General features: G+C 46.1%; 1 pseudogene; it reads right to left on the reverse strand.

Annotated features, from left to right (window-relative positions):
* Positions 1-11,433: 11,433 nt before the first annotated feature.
* Positions 11,434-11,894, reverse strand: LOC144612493 (RNA-binding protein 8A pseudogene; annotated as a pseudogene).
* Between the last annotated feature and the right edge of the window lie 9,036 nt (positions 11,895-20,930).

Here is a 20,930-nt window from a genome sequence, read left to right on the forward strand (position 1 = left end):
TCCCCTACTCAAGTCATGCACAAGGTATAGAAGCTTCTCAGCGAACACTACCGGATAAAGCAGTAGCTTATTTTCCTTTGTTATCCGGGTTCTGAACGGTCCCTCCATATACTAGGGTACTGTTCAATTCGCCTCTACACCATTACGGATATCAGAAGGTATATCAAAATGCTGGAATAATTTAGCGGTTTAGGCAGCATCTCAGGAGAAAATGAATAGGTAACGTTTCAGGTCGAGGCCCTTCTTCAGACTGATGTGTGGCGAGGGGGCGGGGCAAAGATAGGATGCAGTAGGAGACAGGAAGACAGTGGGAGAACTGCGAAGGAGAGGGGAAAGAGAGCGAGAGACGAAGTATCTGAAGTGGGGTACCGCAAGGGTCAGTGCTGGGACCCCAGCTATTTACAATATATATTAATGAGTTGGACGAGGGAATTCAATGCAACATCTCCAAGTTTGCGGATGACACGAAGATGGGTGGCAGTGTTAGCTGCTCGGAGGCTGCAACGTGACTTGGATAGGTTAGGTGAGTGGGGAAATGCATGGCAGATGCAGTATAATGTGGATAAATGTGAGGTTATCCACTTTGGTGGCAAGAACAGGAAAGCAGACTATTACCTGAATCGTGGCCGATTAGGAGAAGGGGAGATGCAACGAAACCTGGGTGTCGTGGTACACCAGTCATTGAAAGTAGGCATGCAGGTGCAGCAGGCAGTGAAGAAAGCGAATGGTATGTTGGCATTCAGAGCGAGGGGATTTGAGTATATGAGCATGGAGGTTCTGCTGCAGTTGTACACGGCATTGGCGAGACCACACCGGGAGTATTGCGTACAGTTTTGGTCTCCTAATCTGAGGAAACACATTCTTGCCATAGAGGGAGTACAGAGAAGGTTCACCAGATTGATTCCTGGGATGGCAGGACTTTCATATGAAGAAAGACTAGATAGACTCGGCTTGTACTCACTGGAATTTACAAGATTGAGGGGTGATCTTATAGAAACTTACAAAAAATCTTAAGGGGTTGGACAGGCTAGATGCAGGAAGATTGTTCCCGATGTTGGGGAAGTCCAGAACTAGAGGTCACCGTTTAAGGATAAGGGGGAAGTCTTTTAGGACCGAGATGAGAACGTTTTTTTCGCACAGAGTGGTGAATCTGTGGAATTATCTGCCACAGAAGGTAGTTGAGGCCAGTTCATTGGCTATATTTAAGAGGGAGTTGGATTTGGCCCTTGTGGCTAAAGGGATCAGGGGGTATGGAGAGAAGGCAGGTACGGGATACTGAGTTGGATGATCACCCATGATCATATTGAATGGCGGTGCAGGCTCGAAGGGCCGAATGGCCTACCATGCACCTATTTCCTATGTTTCTATGTTTTTAAGTTAAAGAAATCAATGTCCAGACCGCTGGGGTGTAAGCTGCCCAAGCGAAATACCCTCTGTCATTGCGGACACTCGAAATGATCGCACTGCAATACGTACCTGCAATACTTGCGGATACTAGAAATTATCGCACTGCAATACGTACTGAAATGATGCACTGCAATACGTACCAATGCTTCGAACTATATACTGCACTCTGTATCTTGCACATTGCTCTATCTCTTGTCATAGAGTTATCCAATCCAACAGCACGGTAACAGGCCTTCTAGCCAGATTGCCCATGCGGACCAATGTGCCCCATGTACACTAATCCCTCATCTCCATCTTTCATCCATATTACTCTAAATCTTTCCGATTCATGAAGGAGTCTTACTGTCCTTGTCACAATTTTCGCCTCAAATACCTCCCCTGGCAATTCATTTTCTATATGATTCCATATAGCTCCGCCTTCATCACGGTCATCCCCACCAAGCTCATCACCAAACTCCACCAGCTAGGCCCCAGCTCGTCATTATGTGACTGGATCCTGGACTTCCTGCTGGAACGACCGCAGGCAGTGAGAATAGGCCCGCACCTGTCCTCCACTATCACCCTGAGTACCGGCACACCACAGGGCTGTGTTCTGAGCCCCATGCTCTACTCCCTCTTCACACACGACTGTGTTCCTGCATTCGACACCAACACCATTGTCAAGGTTGCAGACGACACAACGGTGATCGGGCTTATCACCAACGGGGATGAAACAAACTATAGAGCGGAGGTGCAGAACCTGGCGGACTGGTGCTCGGACAACAACCTTCCCTAAATACCACCAAGACCAAGGAGCTGATCATCAACTTCCGTAGGTCACATAACGGGGAATATGCCCCGATCTCTATCAACGGGGACAGTGTGGAGAGAGTGTCCAGCTTCAAGTTTCTGGGCACTCACATTTCGGAGGACCTAACATGGTCCAATAACACTGCTGCGCTGGTCAAGGAGGCACAACAAAGACTGTTCTACTTAAGAACACTGAAAAAGTCTGGTCTACCCCAACAGCTGCTGACGACCTTCTACCGCTGCACCATAGAGAGCATCCTTACGCATGGCATCCCTGTGTGGTACCTCAGCTGCACGGAGGCAGAAAGGAAAGCTCTACAGCGGGTAGTTCATAGAGCTCAGAGGGCCATCGGAACACAGCTACCAGACTTGGAGGGCATCTACAACACACGATGCCTCAGGAAAGCCACCAGCATCCACAAAGACTCTTCACACCCCTGCAACAGTCTGTTCGAACTCCTTCCATCGGGCAGACGATACAAGGCCTTCTACGCCCGCACCTCCAGACTCTGGAACAGCTTCATCCCCAGGGCCATATCTGCTATGAACCGGTCCTGCTGAGCCGGATGGCCACAACGCATAGATCAACTTGCACTTTACCCTGTCTAAAACTGTTATAATTGTTTCGTTTCGTTGGGTTGCTTTTGTCGAAATTACTTAAATTATTGCATCGTATGGGAGGCGCATTCCCAATCTCGTTGTACTCCTGGGTACAATGACAATAAAGATATATTGTATTGTATTGTATTGTATATCTCCACCATCTTATGTCCTCGAGTTTGAAATGCTACTGTCTATATATGATATATGTGATGTGTCTGGATACCATGCAAAACAAAGGGTTTTACTGTAGCTCGGCACTGTAACAATAATAAACTGAAACCTGAATCTAAAACCTAAAACGCCTCTCATCTCAATTGTTTGCAGCAACGCGATCCCAGCGGGATGTTTCATGGCTGACAGAAGCATTGCATCATCCATTCTTCCAGACGTACACTTCAGCAGACTTAAATAACATGTTTTTAACAAATTCATTGCTTTGTGTTTTCACATAACTCTAAATCTCCAACTGCACTTGTCCGGTTCGATGGAGAGCAGAATTAAGCAACGTGGCTTGAGCAAATGTTGTTCATTCTCACAAATACACGGACAATTCAGGGATTAATGGAAATAGCCAACAATATTCTGCATTCTGTATCTTCCTCCTCGCTCCATCTGCAGGACATTAACTTATTGTATCTATGTATGGCATATCTGAACTGAATGGACAGCGTGCAAAGCGACGCTTTTCACTGTACCTCGGAACATGTGACAAAAATAGACCTAGCCGCACCTCACCTAAGCTAATGATCTGACATAAGTAACAACTATGATGGCTACTAAGATTGTCCATGCAACGCAAACAGTATTGATACACAAAATAAGGTGTTGGACGTGGGTTAATCACAAATTAACTGCTGGACAAATGCGAAGACAATGTGAGGAGTGGGCACAGGAGGATGTTCACACGAAAACACCTGATACCGTATAGTGGGGGCGTATTCATTGCCGGGCATCTGCAATACAGGAGTAAATACATTCAGGAGACTCAGATGACGTCCGTCCAGAAAGGAAAAACATGTAATGTCAGAAGTGAATGATCTTATCAAAGTTCGTACCATGTTCCCAGCACCCCCTTTGCGTCAAGACTTCATTACAGGTTACTAGTAAATCTTGCCCCTCTCATCTTAAACCTACATCTGATTTTTGATTATTCATCCTGCATAATAGCGCTTGCATTCATCCTATCTATTCATCTCATGATTTTACACGTGTTCATATCACTACCCCCTCAGCTTACTTCACTTCAGGAAATAAAGTCCTCACCCTCCCATCTCGGACACACAAGGAAATGGCAATACAGTCCTGCTATAACTAATGACGGCGCAACTACATGCGGAGAAACGTACAGAGACTGGACCAGGAGTCATTGTCATACAGCAGAGAAACAGGCCCAACAAATCTCCTTGTCAATGCTATCCAAATACTCAATCACATTTACTAGCACTTGATCCACGGAATATTATGCCCTGTCTCTCTCTCTCTGTGTTAAAGAATGTGATACTTACCATTGAATCGGTGTAGAGTCAGAAGTCTAGATTTATCCCAAGCATAAAGTGGCTCTGAAACGACCAACAATTGATTAGATCCTTTACTTTGTAAGACCACCAAGTGAATTTATTGCCATTGATTTGTGGGACTTGCCCTAACGGGATAGATCTTCAGACCATTAAGCAACGGGCATATGGATGATTATGTTAGGATCAGAATATCAGAACATAAATTCACCTTGGAATGACTGAGAAGGGATGTAATTCACTCTCTCGGATATATCGGAATCTCGAGTACCCTCTACCCCAAAAAACGCTGATGCACATTTATGAAATACAAACAGGGTTGGAGCGAAGTTCCTTGTGCACAAGAAGGAACTGAAAACTAAGGTATGGAAACTAACTCGAGACCAGGATCAGTTGGATAATTATGGTAGTAAAGGCTTGCACAGGCCTGAGCTTGACATTGTGTGCGTGTGGTCGTGTGTACCTGTGTCCACAGTGGGGGTGGGGGTGCGGAGGGGAAGGGTTAGTGGCCGTGTGGACGTGTGCACCTGTGTCCGCAGTGGAGGGTGGGGAGGGGAGGGGTTTGTGGCCGTGTGTACCTGTATCCACAATGGGGAGTGGGGAGGGGAGGAGTTTGTGGCCGTGTGTAACTGTGTCCACAGTGGGGGGTGGGTGGGGGGGTGGGGACGGGGGGTGGGGACGGGTGGTGGGGCCTTGTGGTCGTGTGTACCTGTGTCCGCAGTGGAGGGTGGTGAGGGGAGGGGTTTGTGGCCGTGTGGACGTGTGCACCTGTGTCCGCAGTGTAGGATGGGGAGGGGGGGTTGCGGCAGTGTGGCCGTGCGTACCTGTGTCCAGGGCCTAGATATGTGTTCCGCCCTCTGCCACTGCTTCCTCGGCTCGATGGCCCTCGGACCTCAGTCAGTGACGATAGGTGACAACATCCCCTGCATAAAGACTCTCAACGCCGGCGCCCTGCAAGGATGATATATCGGTCCCCTACGATTCCCTCTTCACACTTTCCACTGTTCTCTCTAATTTCGTCAACAGGTTAACTGACCACAACCCTGTGATGGGCCGGATCAGGGACAATGATGAGGCGGAGTTCATGAAAGAGATAGTGAGCTTACTCACATTGTGTCAGAACAATAGGCTCTCCCTCAATGTCATCAAGAGAAAGGGGCTAGTTGTTAATTTTTGGACGCAATGTGGAGTATATGCGTAAATCAGGATTAATGGCGCGGAATTGGAAATAGTTGCGACCCAAGTTGTTTGCGGTAAATATTACCACCGATGTGTCCTGGATCAACCACACAGATAACACAACCAAGAAGACACACTCGACTTCCGGAGGAGTCGGACAAAACTTCCAGAAACATCTCCAGATGCACCATTGAAAGCACACGGTCGGGATGCATCACAGCCTGGTTTGGATATAGTTCTGCCCGAGACGACAAGAAATTGTCGGTTGTGCCCAAGTATAGTAAGACTCATCTGAGTGGATGGCACGCAAAACCACGCTTTTCGTTGTAACTCGGTACATCGCCCGGCACGCCTCGGCCGCGGGACCTTCCATCGCCCGGCACGGCTCGGCCGCGGGACCTTCCATCTCCTTGTCGGAAGCCTCGGTCGCCTCGGCAGAGGTCGAACTATCTGTCCGTGGGAGAAGCATGGGGGAAGAGAGAAGTTTTTTTTGCCTTCCATCACAGTGAGGGGGTGTCTGGAGGAGTCACTGTGATGGATGTTTGTGTTTAAATTGTGTGTCTTGCGTCTTTTACTCTGTACTTTTGTGGCTGCGTGGCAAATGATTTTCGTTCAATTTATTTTGAATGACAATAAAGGTAATTCAATAACCAATCCTGGCTGTCTATTGCAACTGCCGAGTTGCCCTTACAAGGAAATAGTGGTGAACCCTGCTATAACTACTGACGGCGATACCATGTGTGGAGAAACGTGCACACACCGGCCCAATAGCCATTGAGTCACACAGCATAGACATAGGCCGAAAAACTGTCTGTGTGTATGCTGTCCAATTACTAAATCCCATTTACCAGAACATAGTCCGCAGAATATTATGGCCTGGCATTATCTCTTTTAAAGAACGGGATACTTACCTTCGACTCGGGGCAGAGGCAGAATTCGTGACTTATCCGTCGCTCTCAAAGGCGAACAATTGATCAGATCATCCAAAGGCGAACAATTGATCAGATCATCCATTCTGTGCAGCTCGTAAGAACGATAAGTGAATGCATTGACCCCGACATCGAGACTTCTGCGAGAACTTTGCAGGATAGATGTTGAGAGAATTGCAGTCGCCTGTGGATGATCACGTTCGGATTATCGTTTAGGATAAGAATTCACCTTGGAGTGACTGATGTAAAATATTCTCGTAATGTATCTGAATCGTAGACAGTATTATCTACCCCAGAAAACAAGAATGACCATTTATGAAATGCAGACAGGGTTGGGGCGAAGATCTTTGTGAAAAATAGGGAAATTAAAACTAATGTGACCTGGGTGGAAATGAACATGAAACCAAGAATAGATTGTAATTATGATCTTGTATTCCAAACATACTTGAGCTAGGCATTGTGCGTGTGACGGTGTGTACCTGTGCCTGCTGGGGAAGGAGTGGCTGTTATCTCCAAACTACGAGACCTAGGAATCTGCTCGCCTCCGCCACTGCTTCCAAGGCTCTAATGCCCAAGGACCACAGACAGTGCGGATAATGGACACCATCTCCTCCATAATAACTCTCCACATCGGTGCCGTGCAAGGATGCATCCTCAGTCCCCAGCTATACTACCTTTACACTCTCGACTGCACAGACAGATTTATCTTTAATTACATCTACAGGTTTTCACACAACGTCACCGTAATGGGTCTAATCAGGAAGAATGACAATAGGGAGTACCGGAAAGAGATACAGAACTAAGACACATGGTGCCAAGACAATGATCTTTCCCTCGATTCCGGAAGGATACAGGAGCTAGTTATTGACTTCAGGAAGCAAGGTACAATACATGCCAAATCAGCATCAATGGTGCAGAAGTGAAAATGGTTGAATTTTCCCGTTGGTGTTAATACTATCAAGGCATATCCTGGATCAAACACACGGAAGCAACAACCCGAAGGCGCACTAACGTCTTTTGGGTAGAATATTTTAATGGACAATATGGAAAACTAATATGACCAGTTATGGAAATGTATGAGAGACCAAGACCAGTGTGATAATTATGATTGAATGTCTAAACAAACCTGAGCTTGGCATTGTGCGTGTGTGCCTTTGTTTCCCGTTGGAGATAGACAACGAATAAACGTGGTATCAGGGCAATAACCTCTCCCTCACTGTCAGCCAGAGCTAGTCATTGACTTCAGGAAACATGTTGAAGTGCGTGCCACAATCAGCAACGATGATGCTGAAAAGGAAATGTTAGCGAGCATCACGTTTCTTCGATTTAATATCACCAAAGATATGTCGTGGACCAGCCACATGGATACACCAGGCCAGAAGGCCCCCAGACCACTTTCTATACCGAAGAGATAGAGGAAAAATTGGCATGCCTCCAGTGACTCTTCCAAACTTCTATAGATGCTCCATAGAAAGCATTATGTAGGGATGCATCACAGCTTGTTTTGTGAAAATCTGTGCCTTGGAACTCAAGCAGTTGCAGAGATTGGTAAATGTAGCCCAGTCCATTACACAGACCAGATTTCTCACCACTGATTCCATCTACACTTTACGCTGCCTCGGAAAAGCAGCCAATGTAACCAAAGATCCGTTCACTCAGACCATTCCTTCTTCGCCCTGCTCCAGTCGGCAGAAAGTACACATGCGTGAAAGCGCGCACAACCAGCAGATTTTTCACGTCCGCTATTGGGCTTCTTAAGGGTCCTTCCATAAGCGATTGTACTGTTTAATTAACATTTCCTATTCGACGGCATTGAACTTTGTCTCTGGAGCTGATGCGCTATATTGCTGAAACTGTATCCCACTCTGCATCTTCCCCTTTGCTCTATCTATGGTACTTGAGGTCGAACTCATTGTACCTATGCATGGAATATCTGGTTGCCTGGATAACATGCAAAGCACAGTTTCTTCATTCACTGTACCCCACGTAACAATAATAATCCTAATCCTAAACCAACACCTGCAACCCTCTGTGCCTCGCATCATACAACTCCGCCAAGCCAGTGGGATGTCTCAAAGGTCATGGAAATATTGCATCATCTTCCTCTCCAACTCTGCGTTCCCACAGTTAAATGAGAATTACTGCATCTGCTCGAATGAATCTTTTGTGTTTTCACAAAACTCGTATTCTCAACTGTCCATTTCCGTTTCTTAGGACAAACGTTGAGCGGAATTATGCAACGCGGCTTGCACAGATGTTTTTCATTCTTGCAAATTTACGGATAAATCAGGGTTTGAAGAAATTAAAGTACGATATGCAGCATGATGTTCTATATCATGAACTACAGTTTACTTCTGTATCTTCCTCTTTGCTCTATCTATTGTACACGAATAAACTGTTTGCATATATATATGGTACATCTGAAAAAAGTTGGGATAATTCCACTCTACTCCAGTACCCATGACACATATAAACTTGACCTAAGCGAACCAAACCAAATAATTTGAGGTGGGTAAGAACCATGACCAGAGCGGTAATGTTCGTAATCTGATGGAGACTAAAATTGGAGCCGATGCTGGTGTGCAGGAGAAGGTGATGAATGCTTGTAAACAATAAATGAACTGTTAGACTAATGCAAATAGAAGGTGTGAACATGGAATATGGGAGCAACACAGTAAAATCGTTGACAATGTAAAGCAGATCGTAGAAATTGCCACGCTTCGAAAACAGAGGAGAAAGACAGGATATACTCAGACGGGGAATCCGTTGTGGTTGATGTTTATGTTAACTTTTATTTAGTTGTGTGTCTTGTTGCTTTTTTTTAGTATGGCTGTTTGGTAATTCGAATTTCACTGTACGTGAATTGGTACATGTGACAATAAATTGACCTTGAACCTTGAATAAGAGAGTCATACAGCGGGCAAACACGCCCTTCCACCCAACTTGCCCCTGCTGAGCAACACGAATCATCGACGCCAGGCCCACCTGCCAGATTAGAACAATATCCGTCTAACCCTAACCTATCTATATACCTGTCTAAATGTTTTTTTAAACATTGTGATAGCACCTGCCTCATCTACCTCCTCCGACAGCTCGATCCGCACACCAACCTGCGCTGTTTAAAATATATATTGCTGAGGTTCCTATTAAATCTCCCATCGGTCACCTTAAAAGATGTCCTCTGGTTCTCGATTCCCCTACTCTGATTAAAAAGTTTGTGCATTGACACAATCTATTCCTCTCATGATCTTGTGTACCCCGAAAGATCATCCTTCATCCTCCTGCTTTCCAATAAATAAAGTCCTAACCTCCTCAACCTCTCTGTATCGCTCAAATACTCGAGTGCTGGCGACATCAGAGTAAATCTGCTCTGTATCCGTTCCATCTTAACACAATCTTTCCTCCAACAGGATGACCAAAACGGAACACAATACTCTGAGACCCAACCAATGTCTTGTAAAACTGCAACATGGCCTCCCAACATCGATATTCAATACTGTGATTGATGATGGCCAATGTGCCAAATTCCTTTTTGACCACATTGTCTACTTGTCAAGCCACTTTCAAGGAGCTGTGTACCTGCACTACTGGATCCCTCTTCACTACAACACTCCGCGGCGCCCTGCAATTCATTATGTAACCCGTGCGCTCGTTTGACTTCTCAAAATGCAAAACTTCATACTTATCTGCATTAAACTTCGTCAACAGTTTCTCAGCCCACCAGCTCAACTGATCAAGGTCCAGTTGTCATTCTTAACAACTATCTTCGCTATCTGCAATAGCACCAACGTTAGTGACATCTGCAAACTTACTAGTGATGTCTTGTACATTCTGATCCAAACCATTGACATAGACGTCAAACAGCATTGGGCACAGCACCGAACCCTGAAGTGTGTAAGAATCATTGGAGGCATGCTGAATTTCCTCAGATTCCTAGTGATGTGCTTTCTTGGCTGACGCTTAAATATGGTCGGTGCGCGACAGATCATTGGTTATATTAATGCCATGGTATTTCAAGTTCACAACCATTTCCACATTGGCCCCATTGATGCAGATTGGGGCAGGGTGCTCCATCAAGATTCCTGCCGACAATAACTAGCTCCTTCATCTTGCTGGCTTTGAGTGAGAGGATGCTCTCCTGACACCCACTGTGTTGCTCAGCTCCCCGTCTTCCTCTTGTGCTCCGTGTCGTCATTGTTCATGATCCGCCCACCACAGAGTTGTCACCTGCAGACTTGTAGAGGTGGTTTTTGCCGAATTTGGCAGCACAGTCGAGTGTACAGCAGGAGACTGTATCCGAGCTAGTTGCCCTCCACAGATTCACCCTCAGGATGGCCGATCTTACGCCTGCCTCAGTAACCGTTGGTGCGGGTACACCAGAGACTCCCTGGGCGGTGACATTCCTCCAGAACATCTGTTCAAAGCGGGTGGAGAATGCATTGAGCTCTTCGGGGAGGGTCTCTTTGTTGCCATCGATGTTGCCCGCCTTCGCTTTATAGCCCGTTCGGGCGTGAAAGCCTTGCCAGAATCTGCGGGTATCCGTCTCACTGTCTTAACTATCCAGCTTGGTCCGAAATTCCCTCCAGGCAACATCAATGGCTCTGCGATGGTCACGTAGATTTCCTGTGCCGTACAGCATAGTTTGACTTGAACGCTGCAGACTTGGGGCGGCACGTTGGCGAGGCGGTCGAGTTAATGCCTTGCAGCTCCAGAGGCCCAGTGCCGGATTAACCGAGTAGCAAAAGTAGCATTTTCGAGGGCCCCGCACTAAATGCTTCTTCAGGCTGAAGATTTTTAAAAAACTAAAATACTTTATTTCTGAGTGTTGTTTTGCATAAGCCAACTTTACTCTCCCCCCACCCTCTCCCCAGCCCCACGGCTGTTCCGACTGAGATTAAACGGCCCCTGTCACGCACTGCTCAGTTTGGGAACGGCGATCTGCGGGCGTGTCTCGTTCCCCGGCGCCGTGCGGGCCACTCCGCCTCACCGGTCGCTCAACACTCCGTCCAGGTTCAGAGACGCTTCCTGTCCGGGCTCCGGGTAGTCCTGCGGCCACCCCGCCTCTTACTCCTGGAGGGACCCCTGACGAAGACCCAGTGCACGCTGATGGGCTGTCGGCCAGCTGGGACCCGTTCAAACCCTCCATGGCCGCCTGCGCCTCCTTGTAGCCCAGATCTCGTACTCCACCAGATCGTCGCCCTTGAGGTAGCCGGTGCGCCGGTCCAGGTTGAGGTGCAGGTTCTTGATCGCACCGCACTCGGCAAACTTGTCGTGGATGTCCTTCCTCCTCGGCGGCTCCCTCGTGGACCCCGTTCACAAACAGGATCCACCCCTCCACCGAGCGTCGAGGGCCCGGCTCGTCGCAGTCTTGATCCACGGTGTCGTAGTCTTCTCGCAGCCTGGATCGAGCGCCTTCCTCGGATACTTTAGTCGCCCTCGTCGTCGATGGCGAAGTCTTCGCCGTCCGCCTCATGGAGGTCCAGCAGAAGATGGGCGACCCTTCGGAAGGGTCTCGGAAGGGTCACCCATTCCTTCTCTCCCGAGATGCTGCCTGAGCCACTGAGTTACCCCACATTTTGTATCTACCTCCGGACAGTGGAGTTCCGGGCGCCGACTAGCGGAGTTTTGCGTTAACCCGCCCCCGGCCCCGGCGGGCGCCATTGGGGCGCGGGGCTTCAACGTCACCTTGTCCTTTATTTTGGTGTGAGGAAGTTGGCAACCCCTAGATACAGGGCCGGATTAACTTTGTAGCAAAAGTACCATTTGCTACGGGCCCCGGACTAGTTTAATCCGGCCCTGCAGAGTCCCGCCTTCGATCTTGACCACGGGTGCTGTCCATACGGAGTTTGCACGTTCTCCCACACTCCAAATACGTACAAGTTTGTAGATTAATTGGCTTGATATAATTGTTAATTGCCCCGAGTGTGTGCAGGATAGTGTTAGTGTATGGGGATCGTCGGTCAGTGCCGATTTGATGAATGAATGAATGAATGAATGAATGAATGAATGAATGAATGAATGAATGAATGAATGAATGAATGAATGAATGAATGAATGAATGAATGTTTATTGGCCAAGTATGCATATACAAGGAATTTGCCTTGGTGCTCCGCTCACAAATGACAATACAACAATACAGTTAACTATTAAGAATAAAGCATAAACATATCAAACCAATAAGTATACACCATTACGGTATGAACATGTGGGTGAAAATAAACCAGAGCAAAAAAGAAACTACAGACTATGGTTATTGAGTAGAACCACCACTAGTGGAAAATTGTTATTTTTATGTCTGGCTGTGGCTGATTTGACAGTCCGGAGTCGCCTTCCAGAGGGAAGTGCTTCAAATAGTTTGTAGCCAGGGTGAGAGGGGTCAGAGGTGATCTTCCCGCTCGCTTCCTGGCGCTTGCAGTGTACAGTTCATCAGTGGGGAGCAGTTTCCGCCAACAAACTTCTCAGCTGTGCGAATGATCCGTTGCAACCGCCGGATGTCGTGCTTGGTGGCTTAGCCTAAGCAGACCATGATGGAGCAAAGATACCAAAGATACTAGAGTGCCAAGCTAGACCACTGGACTCTGAAAACCGTAGTAGGGCATTTTAGCAGGCAGATTCTGTGTGTTAGACTGGGCAGTGTTCATAACTCTGCGATCTCTTACTATATAAAATGTTTGCAAACAATTATTTTTGTTCAACTTCTTGGATCTTGATAGTTGACATTTATGACTATTTCTTTAAGAGTTGCTGCTTCGTGATCTTTAAACTTTGGATGTTACTGATTGAATATTTGCGCTAGAGATCCGTATCTGGCCAATTGGTCATATTTAAAACTGTTGTTTGCTTTCTCTGTTAACTTTAATTTCACCTTAACGAGCTGTATCGCTTCTGGTTATATTTAAAAAAGTCATGGAAGCAGAGATTAGGCATTTGCAAACAATAGAACTGTACTGTGTCCACAATATAAATGAAAAGAAATTTAACTTAATACTTAGAGCCAAGAAAATTTAATTTGGTGATATCTTGGTGATATATAGACAGTAGCATTTCAAACTCGAAGACATAAGATGATGGAGATATGGAATCACATAGAAAATGAATTGACAGGGGAGGTATTTGAGGCGAAAATTGTGACAAGGACAGTAAGACTCCTTCATGAATCGGAAAGATTTAGAGTAATATGGATGAAAGATGGAGATGAGGGATTAGTGTACATGGGACACATTGGTCCGCATGGGCAATCTGGCTAGAAGGCCTGTTACCGTGCTGTTGGATTGGATAACTCTATGACAAGAGATAGAGCAATGTGGAAGATACAGAGTGCAGTACATAGTTCGAAGCATTGGTACGTATTGCAGTGCATCATTTCAGTACGTATTGCAGTGCGATAATTTCTAGTATCCGCAAGTATTACAGGTACGTATTGCAGTGCGATCATTTCGAGTATCCGCAATGACAGAGGATATTTCGCTTGGACAGCTTACACCCCAGCGGTAAGGACATTGATTTCTTTAACTTAGAAAAATAGAAACATAGGAAATATGTGCATGGTAGGCCATTCGACCCTTCGAGCCTGCACCGCCATTCAATATGATCATGGGTGATCATCCAACTCAGTATCCCGTACCTGCCTTCTCTCCATACCCCCTGATCCCTTTAGCCACAAGGGCCACATCCAACTCCCTCTTAAATATAGCCTATGAACTGGCCTCAACTACCTTCTGTGGCAGATAATTCCACAGATTGACCACTCTCTGTGTGAAAAAAAACGTTCTCATCTCGGTCCTAAAAGACTTCCCCCTGATCCTTAAACCGTGACCTCTCGTTCTGGACTTCCCCAACATCGGGAACAATCTTCTTGCATCTAGCCTGTCCAACCCCTTGAGAACTTTGTAAGTTTCTATAAGATCACCCCTCAATCTTGTAAATTCCAGAGAGTACAAGCCGAGTCTATCTAGTCTTTCTTCATATGAAAGTCCTGCCATCGCAGGAATCAGTCTGGTGAACCTTCTCTGTACTTCCTCTATGGCAACAATGTGTTTCCTCAGATTAGGATACAAAAACTGTACGCAATACTCCCGGTGTGGTCTCACCAATGCCCTGTACAACTGCAGCAGAACCTCCATGCTCCTATACTCAAATCCCCTCGCTCTGCATGCCAACATACCATTCGCTTTCTTCACTGCCTGCTGCACCTGCATGCCTACTTTCAATGACTGGTGTACCACGACACCCAGGTTTCGTTGCATCTCCCCTTCTCCTAATCGGCCACGATTCAGGTAATAGTCTGCTTTCCTGTTCTTGCCACCAAATGTGTTTATCCACATTATACTGCATCTGCCATGCATTTTCCCACTCACCTAACCTATCCAAGTCACGTTGCAGCCTCCTAGCAGCTAACACTGCCACCCAGCTTCGTGTCATCCGCAAACTTGGAGATGTTGCATTCAATTCCCTCGTCCAACTCATTAATATATATTGTAAATAGCTGGACTCCCAGCACTGACCCTTGCGGTACCCCACTTCAGATACTTCGTCTCTCGCTCTCTTTCCCCTCTCCTTCGCAGTTCTCGCACTGTCTTCCTGTCTCCTACTGCATCCTATCTTTGCCCCGTCCCGTCGCCACACATCAGTCTGAAGAAGGGCCTCGACCTGAATTTTTTGAGGATGTAACTAGGAAAATTGACAAGGGAGAGTCAGTGGATGTGGTGTACCTCGACTTTCAGAAAGCCTTCGACAAGGTCCCACATAGGAGATTAGTGGGCAAAATTAGGGCACATGGTATTGGGGGTAGGGTACTGACATGGATAGAAAATTGGTTAACAGACAGAAAGCAAAGAGTGGGGATAAATGGGTCCCTTTCGGAATGGCAGGCAGTGACCAGTGGGGTACCGCAAGGTTCGGTGCTGGGACCCCAGCTATTTACGATATACATTAATGACTTAGACGAAGGGATTAAAAGTACCATTAGCAAATTTGCAGATGATACTAAGTTGGGGGGTAGTGTGAATTGTGAGGAAGATGCAATAAGGCTGCAGGGTGACCTGGACAGGTTGTGTGAGTGGGCGGATACATGGCAGATGCAGTTTAATGTAGATAAGTGTGAGGTTATTCACTTTGGAAGTAAGAATAGAAAGGCAGATTATTATCTGAATGGTGTCAAGTTAGGAGGAGGGGGAGTTCAACGAGATCTGGGTGTCCTAGTGCATCAGTCAATGAAAGGAAGCATGCAGGTTCAGCAGGCAGTGAAGAAAGCCAATGGAATGTTGGCCTTCGTAACAAGAGGAGTTGAGTATAGGAGCAAAGAGGTCCTTCTACAGTTGTACCGGGCCCTGGTGAGACCGCACCTGGAGTACTGTGTGCAGTTTTGGTCTCCAAATTTGAGGAAGGATATTCTTGCTATGGAGGGCGTGCAGCGTAGGTTCACTAGATTAATTCCCGGAATGGCGGGACTGTCGTATGTTGAAAGGCTGGAGCGATTGGGCTTGTATACACTGGAATTTAGAAGGATGAGGGGGGATCTTATTGAAACATATAAGATAATTAGGGGATTGGACACATTAGAGGCAGATAACATGTTCCCAATGTTGGGGGAGTCCAGAACAAGGGGCCACAGTTTGAGAATAAGGGGTAGGCCATTTAGAACGGAGATGAGGAAGAACTTTTTCAGTCAGAGGGTGGTGAAGGTGTGGAATTCTCTGCCTCAGAAGGCAGTGGAGGCCAGTTCGTTGGATGCTTTCAAGAGAGAGCTGGATAGAGCTCTTAAGGATAGCGGAGTGAGGGGGTATGGGGAGAAGGCAGGAACGGGGTACTGATTGATAGTGATCAGCCATGATCGCATTGAATGGCGGTGCTGGCTCGAAGGGCTGAATGGCCTACTCCTGCACCTATTGTCTATTGTCTATTGTCTATTATTGTTACCTATTCATTTTCTCCTGAGATGCTGCCTAAACCGCTAAATTATTCCAGCATTTTGATATACCTTCTGATATCCGTAATGGTGTAGAGGCGAATTTAACAGTACCCTAGTATATGGAGGGACCGTTCAGAACCCGGATAACAAAGGAAAATAAGCTACTGCTTTATCCGGTATTGTTCGCTGAGAAGCTTCTATACCTTGTGCATGACTTGAGTAGGGGAAAGAAGAACAGACAGGTTTGGACAATCCTTCGATTACGTTGGCCGTTTTCTGTTCGAGACAACGTGATGTGTAGATGGAGTCAATGGTGGAACGTCTGGTCCGTGTGATGGAGTAACCTACATATATAACTCCCTGCAATTTCTCGCCTTCTAGACAGACATGTACCCGATACAAAATGTGGTCCAACCCGACAGTATGCTGTCTGCGGTAACTCCCGACAACACTGTAAGAGTTACTGTTAACATGTAACATTTCCTCAGACTCCACATGAAGTAGAGGCGTTAGTGCGCCTTCTTGGATGTCGCAGCAATGTGCTTGCCCGGCGATAGAGTGTTGGTAAGTGTAACGCATGCAACTTGTTCTCAACTATTTTCAATTCCATACAATTGGTGCAGATTTGTGCCTGTACTCCAGGTAAAGGAGGTATAGCAGTGGACTGAAAACGAATCCTTGCAGAGCTCCGGTGTTATTCTGGAGGAAGTGTAACCTGTCCTCACTGACTGAGGACTGTTGGTGCTAAAATCGAGAGTTAAGGTGTAGAGTAGGTGAAGATGTCTCTGTCCCTGCGTTTCTAGAAGATCAACACTCCAACCCCTATCACATAGACGTACACTGCTGAATGCATAATTTAAAGCGCGAGGCGATTACTATTTTCAATATTAAAAGGGAACTGACCTGGGACTTATATTAATCCAAAGCTGGTCACATTAGTCTTCATTTGCCTATTGTCTACAAACATATTTGACCCAGCCCTGTTTGAACGTAATGAGTTATCATCACTAATTTTCGGTCGAGTGTGTGCGCGTTGCTCCATTTGTGGTATCACCATCACTAGTTAGAACAGGGCTTCGCTACTCTTTCATTGTATGGGCTGAGCTATAGGGAGAGATTAGGACGTTATTCCTTGGAGCGCAGGAAGCCGGGTGGAACTGTAAAGGTGTGTAAGTGTAATAGATGGGATGAATGCGCAGTCTTTTACCCAGCACGGGGAATCAAACACCAGAGGTTTATGGTGGGAGGGGAAGATTTACAAGGAACCTGACGGGAAGACCTTACACTCAGACGGTGATCCGTGCATAGAACGAACTATCAGAGGAGATCGGTGAGATTTGTTGATTCGAAGCTGGCATTTCTACAGTCACAACATTTGCAAATATAGCTGCCATCTCGAAAGTAGCAAGAGATAAATAGGTGACTAACTTTCGTTATTTGTGTGGCACAATAAATGCTTGTCAGGAACTGATTCGGCAACAATGTTCAGGTGCGCTGAGGCACCATTTTACATTCTAATGCAGAATGCGGTCCCACACCACTGTTTGCGTGCTTGTATTTTGCGACACGATATCACATCGTGCATTTGCTTCACCAACATCGGAGCTTTGACAGGGTCATCCATTTGCGACATTAGATGCTCTTCCTCGCCCCACTGGTGTCTTCTGAGTCATCTGAGTATTTCCTATTTACCTCTTGTATGTGTCGATGCCCGGCAATTACTTCGGTCTGCAATGCAGGAGCAGCATTTTTACTATGTTACTCCCCCTGCCCCAGTCTTCACTTTCTCTTCGCATGTTCCCGATCCAAAATGTGGTCCAACCCGGCAGTTTGCTGTCTACGGTACCTCACGAGAACACTGTAAGTGTTACTGTTGACAGGCAACATTTCCTGAGACTCCACCTGAAGTAGAAGTGTTAGTGTGCCTTCTTGGATGTCGCATCGATGTTCTTGCCCCGCGACAGATTGTTGGTAAGTGTAACGCATTCAACTTGTTCTCAACTATTTTCAACTCCAAATAATTGGTGCAGATTTGGGCCTGTACTCCAGGTAAAGGAGGTATAGCAGTGGACTGAAAACGAATCCTTGCAGGGCTCCGGAATTATTCTGGAGGAAGTGTAACCTGTCCTCACCGACTGAGGACTTTTGGTGATAAAGTCGAGCATTCAGGGGTAGAATAGGTGAAGAAACCTCTGTCCCGACGTTTGGAGATAATAGACACTCCATCCCCGATCACATAAATGTACACTGCCGAATGCATAATTTAAAGCGCGATGCTGTTCCTATTTTCAATATTAAACGGGAACTGACCTTGAACTTATATTAATCCATAGCTGGTCACATTAGCCTTCATTAGCCTATTGTCTACAAACACATTCTCTCCAGCTATGTTTGATCGCAATGAGTTATCATGACTAATTTTCTGTGGTACTGGAGATTCAGATATATTTGCAAACGTAAATTACTTCCCATCACAAGTCACTCGATGGTAAATACTTACTCTGAAACTTGTATCCTAAAGTCAACACCCATATATCGGTTGTACAATGCTTTCAACATCTGTCCCGTCCAGGCCTCTCAGAATCCTATATTTACAGTGTCAATCAATTCACTTATATTCTTCCAAACTGCACAGCGTAGATGATGTGATCAATTGTGGTTCCTTTGGCAGCTCCTTCATCCGAGAGATAAATCTCAACTTCAGTCTCTACATCGTTTTTTTTAGGTAAGTACCGCCTTCCTTAACCATATAGTGTCAGGGCATGATATTGTGCGGATGAGGTGCGAATAAATGGTATTTAGTAAATGGATAGCATCGACATAGATAGGTGCTTGGCCAGTTTCTTTACTCTGTGACCCTATGACTCTCGGTTCAGTGTGTGCACGTTTCTCTATTTGTGCTATTACCGTCAGTAGTTAGAGCAGTGCTTCACTATTCTATCCTTGTATGAGCCGAGCTGTATGGAGAGATGATGACTTTAATGCTTGCAGCGCAGGAAGCTGGGTGGAGTTATACGGGTGTATAAAGGTGTATAAGAGTAATAGATCGGATGAATGCGCACTCATTTACCCAGCACGGGGAATTCAAAACCAGTTGTCATGGGTTTATTGTGGGAGAGGATGATTTGCAAGGAACCTGAAGGGAAGACTTTACACTCAGACGGCGATCAGAGGATTTCTTTGAGATATGTTGATTCGAAATGTCATTTCTACAGTCACAACGTTTGGAAATATAGCTGCCATCTTGAAAGTAGCAAGACATAAATAGGTGACCAATTTTCATTATTTGTGTAGAACAATAAACGTTTGTCAGGAACTGATTCTGTAGCAATGTTCAGGTGCGCTGACGCACCAGTTTACACTCGAATGCAGAGTGCGGTCCACACCACTGTTTGCGTGCTTGTATTTTGCGAAACGATATCACATCGTGCATTTGCTTCACCAGCATCGGAACTTTGATAAGATCATCCATTTGTGACATTAGATGCTCTTTCTCTCTCCATTGATATCTTCTGAGTCATCTGAGTATTTCCAGTTTACCTCTTGTACGTATGGATGCCCGGCAATTACTGCGGTCTGCCATGCAGGAGCAGCATTTTTACTGTGTTACTCCTCCTGCCCCAGTTTTCACTTTCTCTTCACATTGGTCCAACAGTTTATTTGTGCGAAGTTCTATTTTTAGCTCCTCAGGCACTGAAGCGCTGACTCTCATTTTAGTTCCATACATATAACATATAACATATAACAACTACAGCATGGAAACAGGCCTGTCCGGCCCTACCAGTCCACGCCGACCATTCTCCCTGACCTTGTCTCATCTACCTGCACTCAGACCATAACCCTCTAATCCCCTCTTATCCATATACCTATCCAATTTACTCTTAAATAATAAAATCGAGCCAGCCTCCACCACTTCCACCGGAAGCCCATTCCATACAGCCACCACCCTCTGAGTAAAGATGTTCCCCCTCATGTTACCCCTAAACCTTTGTCCCTCAATTCTGAAGCTATGTCCCCTTGTTGGAATCTTCCCCACTCTCAAAGGGAAAAGCCTACCCACGTCAACTCTGTCCGTCCCTCTCAAAATTTTTAAAACCTCTATCAAGTCCCCTCTCAACCTTCTACGCTCCAAAGAATAAAGGCCCAACCTGTTCAACCTCTCTCTGTAGCCTAAGTGCTGAAACCCAGGCAACATTCTAGTAAATCTCCTCTGTACCCTCTCCATTTTGTCGACATCCTTCCTATAATTTGGCGACCAGAACTGCACACCATACTCCAGATTCGGCCTCACCAATGCCCTGTACAATTTTAACATTACATCCCAACTTCTATACTCGATGCTCTGATTTATAAAGGCAAGCATACCAAACGCCTTCTTCACCACCCTATCCACATGAGATTCCACCTTCAGGGAACAATGCACAGTTATTCCCAGATCCCTCTGTTCCACTGCATTCCTCAATTCCCTACCATTTACCCTGTACGTCCTATTTTGATTTGTCCTACCAAAATGCAGCACCTCACACTTATCAGCATTAAACTCCATCTGCCATCTTTCAGCCCACCCTTCCAAAAGGCCCAAGTCTCTCTGTAGACTTT

Source organism: Rhinoraja longicauda, unplaced genomic scaffold (genome assembly GCF_053455715.1).
Source record: "Rhinoraja longicauda isolate Sanriku21f unplaced genomic scaffold, sRhiLon1.1 Scf000046, whole genome shotgun sequence".
Classification (NCBI taxonomy): Eukaryota; Metazoa; Chordata; class Chondrichthyes; order Rajiformes; family Arhynchobatidae; genus Rhinoraja; species Rhinoraja longicauda.